We start from the raw sequence: 11,619 nt of genomic DNA, 5'->3' as shown, positions 1-11,619 counted from the left end.
GTGTCTCACCTCATGATTCATATGAGCACTTGAGATTTCATTATACTTAATTGTCTCCCTGCCATAAATCTAAGTAGTCATAAAAGGCTAATAGGATTCAGACAATGAGTTCATCAGGATCAAGACCTTGTCTTCATATATGATTATCTCTTCAAGATTTGCCAGTTCAGCTAAAAGCTTGTTAAACTCTTCTAGATGGCCAATCATCTTCGTGCCCTCTTTGTACTAGAACCTATACAACTTGCTTTTGAGATGTAGTCGATTCTTTGCACTTTTCTTCATATCTTTTGTCTCTAATGTAGCCCACAATTCTTTCAAAGAAGTTATGTTCATCACATCATACTTTTGTTGCTTTCCTAAGCATAGCTGAATCGCAGAACATGCATGAGCATTCAATCTTTTCCATTCTTCTTTTTCATCAAAAACAACATGTCTCCTAACACAACAACCAAACCTTGCTGTATCAAGACATCTCAAACCTCACACTACCAAATAACAAAGTTGTTTGTTCCATCAAATTTCTCAATTTCAAACCTAGCACTCTGAAACGTCGTCTTGGTTCTACTAGTGTCAAACTTTTCTTCAACATCATCAGTACTAGTGGAATCACCAGTCTTCGTCATTGCTTAATAGTCACAACCCACGTAAGAACATAAGTTCTTGATACCACTTGTTTTAAAGTAAACCAAAAACCAATCAAGTAATAAACAAAACACAATGATTTCAGAGTTCTTCCAATATATGAGTGCCTCTCTAACAACTGAAGCTTTATTGATTACCAACAAATACAAGAGAACTCACAAACACAAAGTGTTCTCAAGTATAGAAACTTATGCCTCTCACAACTTTTACACACAAAACTCTATCCCACATCTATCTATTTATACTAATAGACGTCCTAGGTTTACACAAAGTCCCTAGAATATAGGAAACCAAATCCTATACTAAAACCAAATCTCAAACCAACTATCTTGCGTCCAAGATATCCTAATCATTTTTAGTTTAGGCATGTTGATTTAATGCCAAATCCAACAAGGGTAATTTTACATACCTCCTTAGCCTTACCTTTTATTCATGTGTTACTGTGTTTGTATATATTTGCAGAGATTCGTGAATGAGATTTGGATTTGGTGACTATCTTTTGGTTCTGTGTTTTTGGTGAAGAAATCTGGATGTGGTGTGCTTCTTGTTGTGGGTTTGGTACTTTTGTGTTGCGATGTCTTGTTCGTTTTCATCACTCGATTGTTTTCTCTAGTGTTGCTGCTTTGGTATCTGCTGGCAAGACTTTCGTGGCGTTGGCGGCGGCAGACGATGTTGGCAAGACTTTTGTGATGGTGAAAGCGGCGAACACTTCTTTCTGTCGTCGGAAATTAGAGATTTGGGTTTTCATTATAGTTTATTTAATTGAACTGAGCTTTTATGTATCTGTTCTCCCAATATATTTAGGCTATTTTATCTTCTTTTATTTTGGATTATAATCTTTTATCGGATTAATTAATTTATCTTTTCAGACAAAAAAGTGATTTACCATTTATAACTTTTTGACTGAACCGCAACCACTGAATCTATGATATTAAATAATAAAATGATGTTGTAGGTGTAGCTAGCTAGCTGCATTTGCCCTTCTTCCTAGCTGCTCTGATTCCGTGTACTAATACTCCGTACCAATGCTTAATTTGCAGGGGACTTTATGTTGTATTAAATATATATCAATTCCCAGAATTAATCAGTCACCGCGCAATGTTTATGAGGCTAACAAATGCATTGAAGAATGGAAATAATGACTTGCGTGCACAATTGTAGGCATGTGTATCTTTGTAAGTGTTTTTGACTGTTAAAAATAATAAATAATCGTAACTTACTATCTGTTGTTCATTTAAAAAAAAAAAAAATATTCTGGCCAACCCTATCAACTATTTGCAATTATGTGGGTGTGTATGGTTGAACTTAAAGGCCATCATTAATCCAGTGAAAGTTTATGGTGTATGGTAAAGAAAATCTAAGATCATATTCATATCGACAGGCCTATTGTTGTATATAGATGGCAACTAACAACTGGTTACTGGCCTACGTACGCAGACACCCACGCACCATACAAGTGTTTTTTTATGTGATGCATGCATGTATGGTTTTGTGTATATATATTTAGGGTTTAGGCAAGTGGTAGCAATCGTAATCTGAATGGTTGAATTTTTGTTAGAGACTTGGGTTTGATAAAGTTGGCTAATGCAATAGTTGCTTCACTTTCTGCGTCCAAGTTATTATTTTTATGTATAGATGAATTTAGTGTCTTAACATATGTATAAATAAATAAATAAGGGGTTTTTTTATATGAGTCCACAGTAACTAAAAATTAAACATATTTCAAAAGTCAAAAGTTACTAAAAATTGGATCTATTTTAAAAGGTGGCCTATAAAATTGGACCTATTTCAAATTTTTCCAATAAAATAACTCACTTTGTGTATTTTAATTGCACGAAAATCGGTTTTGTACGATTTTTGTAGAATTTTGCAAACAAATAAAAAGTGTGTATAACATGTTTATGAAAAATGCAATTGTTGAGTTTTTGCAAAATATTGAATTCGGTCTTCATTTTATTAAGTCCCATAATCAACACTGGATCAATAAAATGAATATAAATATAAAAGTTGTATGTGGTTCAATATTTTAATGAATAGGGTGTTGAGTTTCCACTCATACGTCCTAAGTTCGAAATTCGTCTTTTTCTAAATTATTGTAATAATTTTGCACCCCCTTCCTTTAATAGTAATAATATAATTTTTTTTTTTTAGAGAATTTTAACAAAAAACTCTCGGTACTGTTTACTTTAACGAAAAACCACATTTTTATACTAAAATGTCAATCATGATACTATTTACTTTACCCTTTATTTTATCCTTATCGTTAAAACTTAAAGTTTTCAAACCGTTTTCATTAAGTTTTTTTTTTTTAAAGTATAAATATAAAAGCTATTCTTATCAAGTTTGTGCGGAGAAAGTCTTGAGTGAGACTATCATATGGGGCACATCACAATGCTAAAGTTGTGGATTACAGAACATGTTTCCATGCGACTGCATTCACGAAGAAAGCTTCTTTGCAACGGAAGTCAATAAGTTCATCTGTATGTATCTCTCTTTACGTCAAGTCACATAATGAGATGGAGAAACATGGGTGTGTTACTTCAATAACCTGGAAGTTTGTCTAGCACTCATCGTACGAATTGAAATGTGTTATGAATTGCAATATACGAAAAAGGACTTCATGTTTTTATCTTAAGTACCATAAGATGGAGAGACTCTGCAATGCATGCAAAATGCCCTCGTACAGTAATAAAGTAATTTTGATCTCAGGATTATTCAGGTACGTAGCTATGCTACTGGCCTGTTAAAAAATTGAAAGCACTCCACAGCGAACAAGGATTGTTTGCACTTTCATTTTTGATGTCCTACTATGCTTTCTTATTTTATATGGTCACAGTTAAATCACGTTAATATTTTATATTATTTTTTTTTATAGATATAATAAGACAAAAATAAATAGTAATATAAAATATTAACATGATTTAAATGTGACCACACAAACAGAAAGACACAGAAGGATATCGAAAGTGGAAGGGCAGGTAATCCTTGTCCCTCCACAGCAGCTAGATTGTGATAGTCTACTCTGATCTTCCCTGTTTCCCTGTTGAGACAGAAGAGTTTCTTTCGCACTGAATACGTGGAGGTCTGAGTAGTCTCATGAATGACGACATAGATGGTGCTGTGTCTGCGTGCTAGCTTAATTAGCCAGTACTTTAGTGTATGGTACATTACTAGAATTTCCTCATCCCTTACCCACTTATTTCGCATCATTTGCAAACCCTAATGATTAGTATTTCTCTGTTACGAGTTATCACCCAAAGTGGCTGAGGAATTCATCATCACAGTCGCAGATTACGGTAGCACTTCTACTACTGTTGTACTATTACTAGTCTCTCCTCCGTCAAACCAAAGTGGAAATGTGGTGTCCACGTACGTTTGATGAGTCGTAACAACACAATTGTACTATAAATAAAGACGATGCGTACAAAAACATGCAAACTTGGCCAAGCCGTTCAGAATGCAAGCTTCTTTAAAGTTGACAATAACTTCTCTTCATAAATACGTTAGCTAGATTTTTAATTAGGGAACTTTAAAAAAAAGTTTTCGGTAGTATTCATTGTAACGAAAAATCACATTTTTATACTAAAAAGTCAATCATGATACTATTCATTTTACCCTTTATTTTGTCCTTATCATTAAAACTCAAAGTTTTCAAACCCTTTTTATTAGTTTTTCCTTTTAATTAATGGGTAATGTTATAGAGACTAAATTTTTAAATCAAATTTACAAATTAAATAATGTGTCACCAATAGGTAATAAATATGTTAATCAATACTTAAGTAATTATTCAATCATCAACAACCACATCATTTAGTTTACAAATTTTAATTTAGAAATTTAGTCTTCCTAAAATTATTCTTTAATACGATGTTGGGACACAAAAAACGTTATCAATTTATGGTTGTTTTGTTTACCATTATGTTGTTAGTTATCAGTTTTTGTGTAATGATTGCTTTCAGTTGTTAAAATAAAAAATCAAAACCTGAAAGTTACTTTGTAAGTTTCCAAAATTTTACTTGAATAGTTTTAAACTTATTAGAAGTCCTCATCCATCTATGCAGCTAGTTAATCAGCTTAATCTAGCTGTATAACGGTACCAAACAGTTCTTCTTCACCAGAGTACAGTTGTTTACAGATTGGTTCGGGTAAGATAGTGTAACTAATCAAATTTAATAGAATACAAAATAATTATGTTTGGTTCGACCCTAAGAACCAAATCAAATCTACTCGAGTTGCATTTGCACCCCATTAGACGTAAACATTACATTCCTGAATTCATGGTATCATAGCATATTAACTTATACGTTGAGTTCACGGCCGTACATATTCTATGTCATCTAATTTGTATTAAACAAGTATTAGGTTAAAAATCCACAACATGTAAAAAGCGTATGAGAATATGAAAAATTGTTCTGCATCAAAAGTTTATTGAACCTTTTTATTAATTAGTTGAGAAATGTCAAGAGATTCTCTCAAAAGAGGAATTTTCCGTGAACTCTTTGTCATCTACTATTTAACGTCTATTTTTATGTCAACATTATCAAACATTGTACCAAAAAAATTGAAGTCAGCAAAAAATTTATAAAGAATTTTACTTTTAAGAAAATTCATTAACTTAGCATTTCTCTAATTAGTTTTATGGGAGTCGACAAATAATTTATGAAGGGAAATAAGGATCCGTGCTGTGGGACATTTCTCCATTAAATTGATCTTGGATTGCGCCCCCATTTACTATTGCTGTCCTTTGCCATAAGTCCACTGATGAAGAGCTGAATTCCGTACAAACATATACCTAACAAATGGGGAATTGGTGCTATTTTTATCCCTTTCTATTTTATGCGGTTACGGTTAAGTTACGTTAATATTTTATATTAATTTTTTTATAAAGATAATAAGACAAAAAGCAATAAGAATATAAAATATTGATGTGCCTTAACCGTGATCGCATAAATAGAAGGGGATGACAAGGGCATCCAAACAGAAGGGCAAATAATATGCCTCCAACAAATGGGGTGCTTTTTTTTTTTCTTTTTTTTGTTTTTTTTGGCAAATGGGTGCCCTTTTGTTCACTACCATAACTATGATGTATGCTCATCATACACCTAACCATTTGTTATGTGTTCTTTAACCTAACTCTAGTTAACTTCCACATTAAATATTACTTTTCAGTTTTGAAAAAAAAAAAAAAACCAAGGTTTTGTATGTGGCAGATTATTAGACGTATGATGAGCATACACTAAAGTTTAGGGTGGCGAGTAAAAATATTTGCTAACAAATCAGGTTGCCCTATTTGGTAATTTTTGTTTCACCAAAAACTGCCACATTTAATGTTTTGCCAAAAAAAAAAAAAAAAAAAGAGTAATGCTAGAGAGGCCAAATTTTTTAAACTAAATTTGCAAACCAAATGATGTGGTTGTAGATTAACGTGTTTATTTCTTATTGGTAACATATCATTTGGTTTACAATTTGATTTAAAAAAATTTGATCTCCTTAACATTATACATAAAAAAAAAAAGTTCAGTAAAAATAAAATAACATGCTTATTTTTAAAGCAATAGCTTCCAACATTTTTTAAAAGCATGTCGTTACTTTTATAAAAAGCATAACTAAGTCTTTAATGAATATTTTTATACTCTCGTTAGCATTTAAAAATTACATTACAACTAGCACCCCCCTCAGTCCTAAGAAAAATAACTACTGTGATGACCTTTTTATGAAAAATAAGTCTGATATTGATCAATATGCTCATATTAAGCAAGGGCATCCATATTTTGAACCCTTTCACGAATCACGAACAAAATGAAAATCAATATGAGGGTGGTTTAGATAAGAACACATAAAGGTTGTGCAACATCTGTAAATTGACAGAAAATTTATTGACACACATAAGTTGTTATAGAATACGGTGTGTCTGATCTGATGAAGGTGATTAAGTTTTCCCACGAAGATCCTACTAAGTGTAGAACTTGGTAAAAGAATTCCATTTTTAAGAAATTACGTAAGGTGTATTACATATCCATGCAAGCTTTGGAAAGCAAATCCTTAACATGCTTAATTACCTTGATTAAGGAAAATGTCCACGTTTGATGCATAAGAAACCTCAATTTCTTAGGAAAATATTGTATTGTCTTGCCATGTCTTTCATATAAAAAACAATTCCCAATTCATCAATTACGCTTTGAACCAAGGACTTAGAAGATCCTATTAATATAATGTCATGAGATATAATAACAATATAACCACATCAGCAACATGTTGTTTAACAAAGAGACCAGGTTCAGATGAGAAACCGTAAAACCAAGAGAGGGTGAATACCCTATAAATTTGTCATTCCACACTCTTGTTTAAACCAAGAGAGGGTATATGTCTCATATGTGTTTGATAAAGAAGTATCATGTGCAAAGTTTATGTTTGAGTGATTGACGATTGCAATCAGTGTCGTGCCACTTTCGTGCAAAGAAAGCAAATTTGTTGAGTACTCAACTAACCAGGGAATTGAGGAAAAAGCTGCCTTCTAGTATGCATGTGTAATAAGTTGAGTTTTTGTCAAGTACTCAAGTCCCTTTGTATTTGTTTGACTTAGAGTAGATTGATTTTTGCCAGATAAAGTGCTTGAAGATTTTATCAACGGTGAGTTTTTTCTTGTTAAATCCTAGACGACTGTGCATGGTGTATTCCTAGTTGATAATATATATGTAGCTAATTACATGATTGCAAGACTATTTTAATCATGCGAGATATGACATTAACAAACTCGTGTACCATTCTAGCATTATAAAGCTCTCTATGAAAGAAATCATGTTTCACATTCATTTGTCACAAATCCCCCCTTTATGTTGCAGCTAAAGCCATTACTACTCCTTCGTGTAGAGACTATAGTTTCCTCTGCTCCCCAGTAGGATGTTCAAATTATAAAATTAATGAAGAACATAAAAGACTTCCTAATCATATGATTTCTTGATTCACTATTTATTGAGGATATTAGCAGTTGATCACTTGTTACACAAGAAGGATTACTAGAGAACTCTTATATTTAATCACAAGAACATGCATGGGCGCTCCGAACTTAATCGAGATTCCCACTAATATTGAGAAGAGTGATATCAATAGACGGCCGAGTCAGTTGACAATTAGGATTACACATTTGAACATATATAATACCCCTTATATCAGATCCAAAAGTATAGATCATAAGTGGTAAGTAATAGTAAAGAAAATAAACGATTTAATATTAAGATAATGCTTTTGACAAAAATAAAAAATAAAAAATTTAATCGTAAAATACACAAAACTACCTCAATTATTGGTGTCACGACACTTTCACACCTCATCTTTTAAAATTGACAATGTCATAACTCATCTTTAGAATTTGGTCCAATGTTATACTTTCCGTTACTTAGACGTTTACTTTTCAGTTAAATGCTGACGTGGCTTGATTCGAAGGCCACTTTCTATTAAAAAGTTAATAAAATATTATTAAAAACTAAAAAAAAAATATTTAATATTTTTTAAATATTAAAAAAAGTAAAAAAAAAAAAACCCCTCAGTAAACACCCCCTGCCCCCGACGGAAGAAGGAGGTGACGAAGGTTTCCCGATTCCACCTCAATGGGATTTGGGTTTTTTTTTTTCTCCTCCTTTTGCAGATTCGGGTTTTTTTTTTTCTTTCTTTCTTCTTCCTCCTTTTTTTCTGGGTTGCAAGAAGGGGACTGGAAGGGAGAAGAAGATGAAGATGGGGGAGAAGAGAGAGAAGAGGGGCCGGGGGGGGGGGGAGGTTTTTATTTTTTATTTTTTAACTCTTCTTTATTATTTTAATATTTAAAAATTATTAAATGATTTTTTTTAGTTTTTAATAATATTTATTAATTTTTTTAATAAAAAGTGGGACCCGGATCAAGCCACGTCAGCATTTAACTGAAAAGTAAACGGCCAAATAACAGAAGGTATAACATTGGACCAAATTCTAAAGATGAAGTATGACATTGTCAATTTTAGATGATGAGGTATGAAAGTGTCATGACACCAATAGTTGAGGTAGTTTTTTGTACTTTACCCAAAATTTAAATAATGCTAAGGAAACCAAAATTTTAAACCAATTGACAAATCAAATGATGTGTAACTAATAAAAATTAAACACGTTAATCGATACTTAATTAATAATTGAATCATTTATAATTACCTACTTTAATTTGTAAATTTGGCCGTATAAAACATTTGGTTTCCCCCTCAATATAAAGGTTGTCAGTTTCGGACCTAATAAAATCATGTGTACATTAACTGAGTGGCAGGTGAGTAAGTGCCATTAAAATCGTCACTGTAAAAGAAGTTCTACCAGCAGTTGTTTTTACATTTCATATGACGTTTTGACGTAGACGCCTCGCTTTTAAATATCATAGATTAAACATTTTTCCTACAATTTTGGTACTTTAATTTTATTTTATTAGAAGTCTATTCACGTTAGCATTCTTTTTTTTCCTCCTATTTTTATGTATCTCTTATTATGATGATTTAAGATTTTTTTAATTTTTTATTAAAATATTTATTTTAGTAAATTAAATAGAATGTAACAAAACTCGTTTTTAGGTACGTTTGGTTATATCATTACGTTTGATTATAATGATGCATTTAGTTACTTGGTACATTTGAATTTTTTGTCCAGTTAGCTTCTTGGTACATTTGAATTTTTGGTACGTTTGTTTTCAAAACATAAGTTTTATTACTTTTTGTCCTAATAACACGGAATTACTTTAATTATTTTTTCTTTATATAGAAAGAGTCGTTAACAATGTAAAAGTTTAAATTACTTGAATTAATTTTTTTTTTTTTTATAGAAAGAGTCATTAATCAACCGACAATAGCCTTTTTGTTAATTCAAAATTATATGATTTATCGTTATTATTTAGCATTATCTACAATAATAAGGATTTATCTCCAAGCAACTAAAAGTTGTTCTATAGACTTATCTACCAAAAAGCAAGACTATCTAGAGCATTGTATATGAATCAAACACAGTTTTAAACATTCCAAAAAGATGAATATTCATTTTAATATAGTTTATAATTGGGTACGTTTTAATTCGGGCTTGGTACATTTTCGTTTGACGTTGTACGTTTTCATTTAATGTTGGTACGTTTCCATTTGGCGTGGGTGTACATTTAGATTTGAAAATTTCAAATTTTTAGACTTAAATATAGTTGAAATTATTTAAAATATAAAACAGATATTTAAATGTAATTAATTTCAATTAATCTGAAGTAGTTCAAATCTAAGTATCTTAATTAAATGTTTCAAAAGCTTAATAAAAAAATCAAAAAGCATAAATGTTTATTCTACAAAAGTCTAAAATGAGGCATCTAATTCTAATTTTTTAATTTAATTTCAGTAATTTCACCTGGAAATATAAAATAAAGGAGTAATTCGGACCACCAAATTAAATAGAACTGCAAAGAATTAGGGTTTGATCGCTTGCCCTAGAAACCTCCCCGGCAACAAACACCACCGCCACTCCCTTTCAAATCCGGTAGTACCACCTCCTCCCTCTCTTTATCTCCCTCATAGTCGAAGAACAACGGGAAGAGAGTGGCAGGTGAAGCCCCGCCGAAGCCAATCAGCCCCCGCCCAAACCCGAACCATCATCTTCATCGTCACCATCCTCTTCTTCTTCTTCCTCCACTTGATCACCCAGTTTTTCTGTGACGGTGGCGCATGTTGGAGGTTTGGTTGTAAACCTAACATTCGTGTCGTGTTTTCCGTGTTCATGTCATTTTTGTGACATATTCGATATCTTAACAGGTTGTGTTGTTTAACATCCATTAAAGTAAACAAATAATATAACCCGATCTGAACTCGATCCGTTAATATTATTAGGTAATATGATCCGACTCAAACTCAACATGTATGCCATTTCAGGGGTAATGCTAAGGAGACTAAACTTTGTAAACTAAATGACATGGAAGTTGATGATTAGACTATTACTTAAATGTTGATTAACATACTTATTTCTTATTAGTGACACATTATTTATGTTGCAAATTTAGTCTATAAATTTAGTTTACCTATAGTATTATCCACTATATCAGCGCACTAATTTTAAGAGAATGACCAAATTAATGTGTGGTAATCAATTTCAAGGACAAAATTCATCGATTTTGAAATTCAAAAAAATAAAATAATAAGAATTTAAATCAATTTCAGAGGTGTGATAAAAACCTAAACAAGAATAATATTACTGTAAACCTAATTAAACTCATTGCACATTCAATTCACTATATATCATTAGCTAAAAGGCTGACATCAAACTTTGGATCATCATAAATGACAAGGCATTGTTTTATAACTTGGCTATGGGATTTAGGGTTTCTTTTCTCAATTTGTACGTTGTTCTTAGTTTCTTACAATATTACTGTAAACCTAATTAATATATCGATGCAATAATATTTTTGTTTGAGGAACACCAATTGGGTTTTGGTTTGACATGATGTAATTGGTGATCCCTTGTTTAGCTGATAATTAATAATATACTTGGTAATGCTTGTATCTGTTACTCTTTTTTCTTCGTATGAATTGAAAGCTCCATTAAAGTTTTAACGAGGTCACATTTCCTGCACCCTAAAAAGACCGAATTCACATCTATATTCCCAATCCTAAAAGGATCGATCTTAAAAAGAAAATGTGTATGTTATATGTCATCATATTGGTAGAGAGAGAGAGAGAGAGAGAGAGAGAGATAAACTTTAACCCCTGAAAATATGGGAAAAGAAACTTCAAGGGTAATAAACGGTCTGATATGATGTCTAGCTGGAAGCGGGACACAAATTTTTACTTCTTGAACTGCATGTGTATAATGCTCATAAACAATCATAACAGCTCTAACTCTGCATGGTAAATATAGCAATACAAATAGATCATGAACTTCACGTGGGTGTTAAATTAAAAAAAAAAGTTTTTTTTAGCCAAAATGATTTCTGAGATTTGCATA

Source organism: the organism of the source record quoted next, unplaced genomic scaffold (assembly GCF_019419815.1).
Source record: "Pyrus x bretschneideri cultivar Hongxiangsu unplaced genomic scaffold, Pyrus_bretschneideri_v1 Contig27, whole genome shotgun sequence".
Lineage (NCBI taxonomy): Eukaryota > Viridiplantae > Streptophyta > Magnoliopsida > Rosales > Rosaceae > Pyrus > Pyrus x bretschneideri.
Note: the sequence above shows the minus strand (reverse complement) of the source record.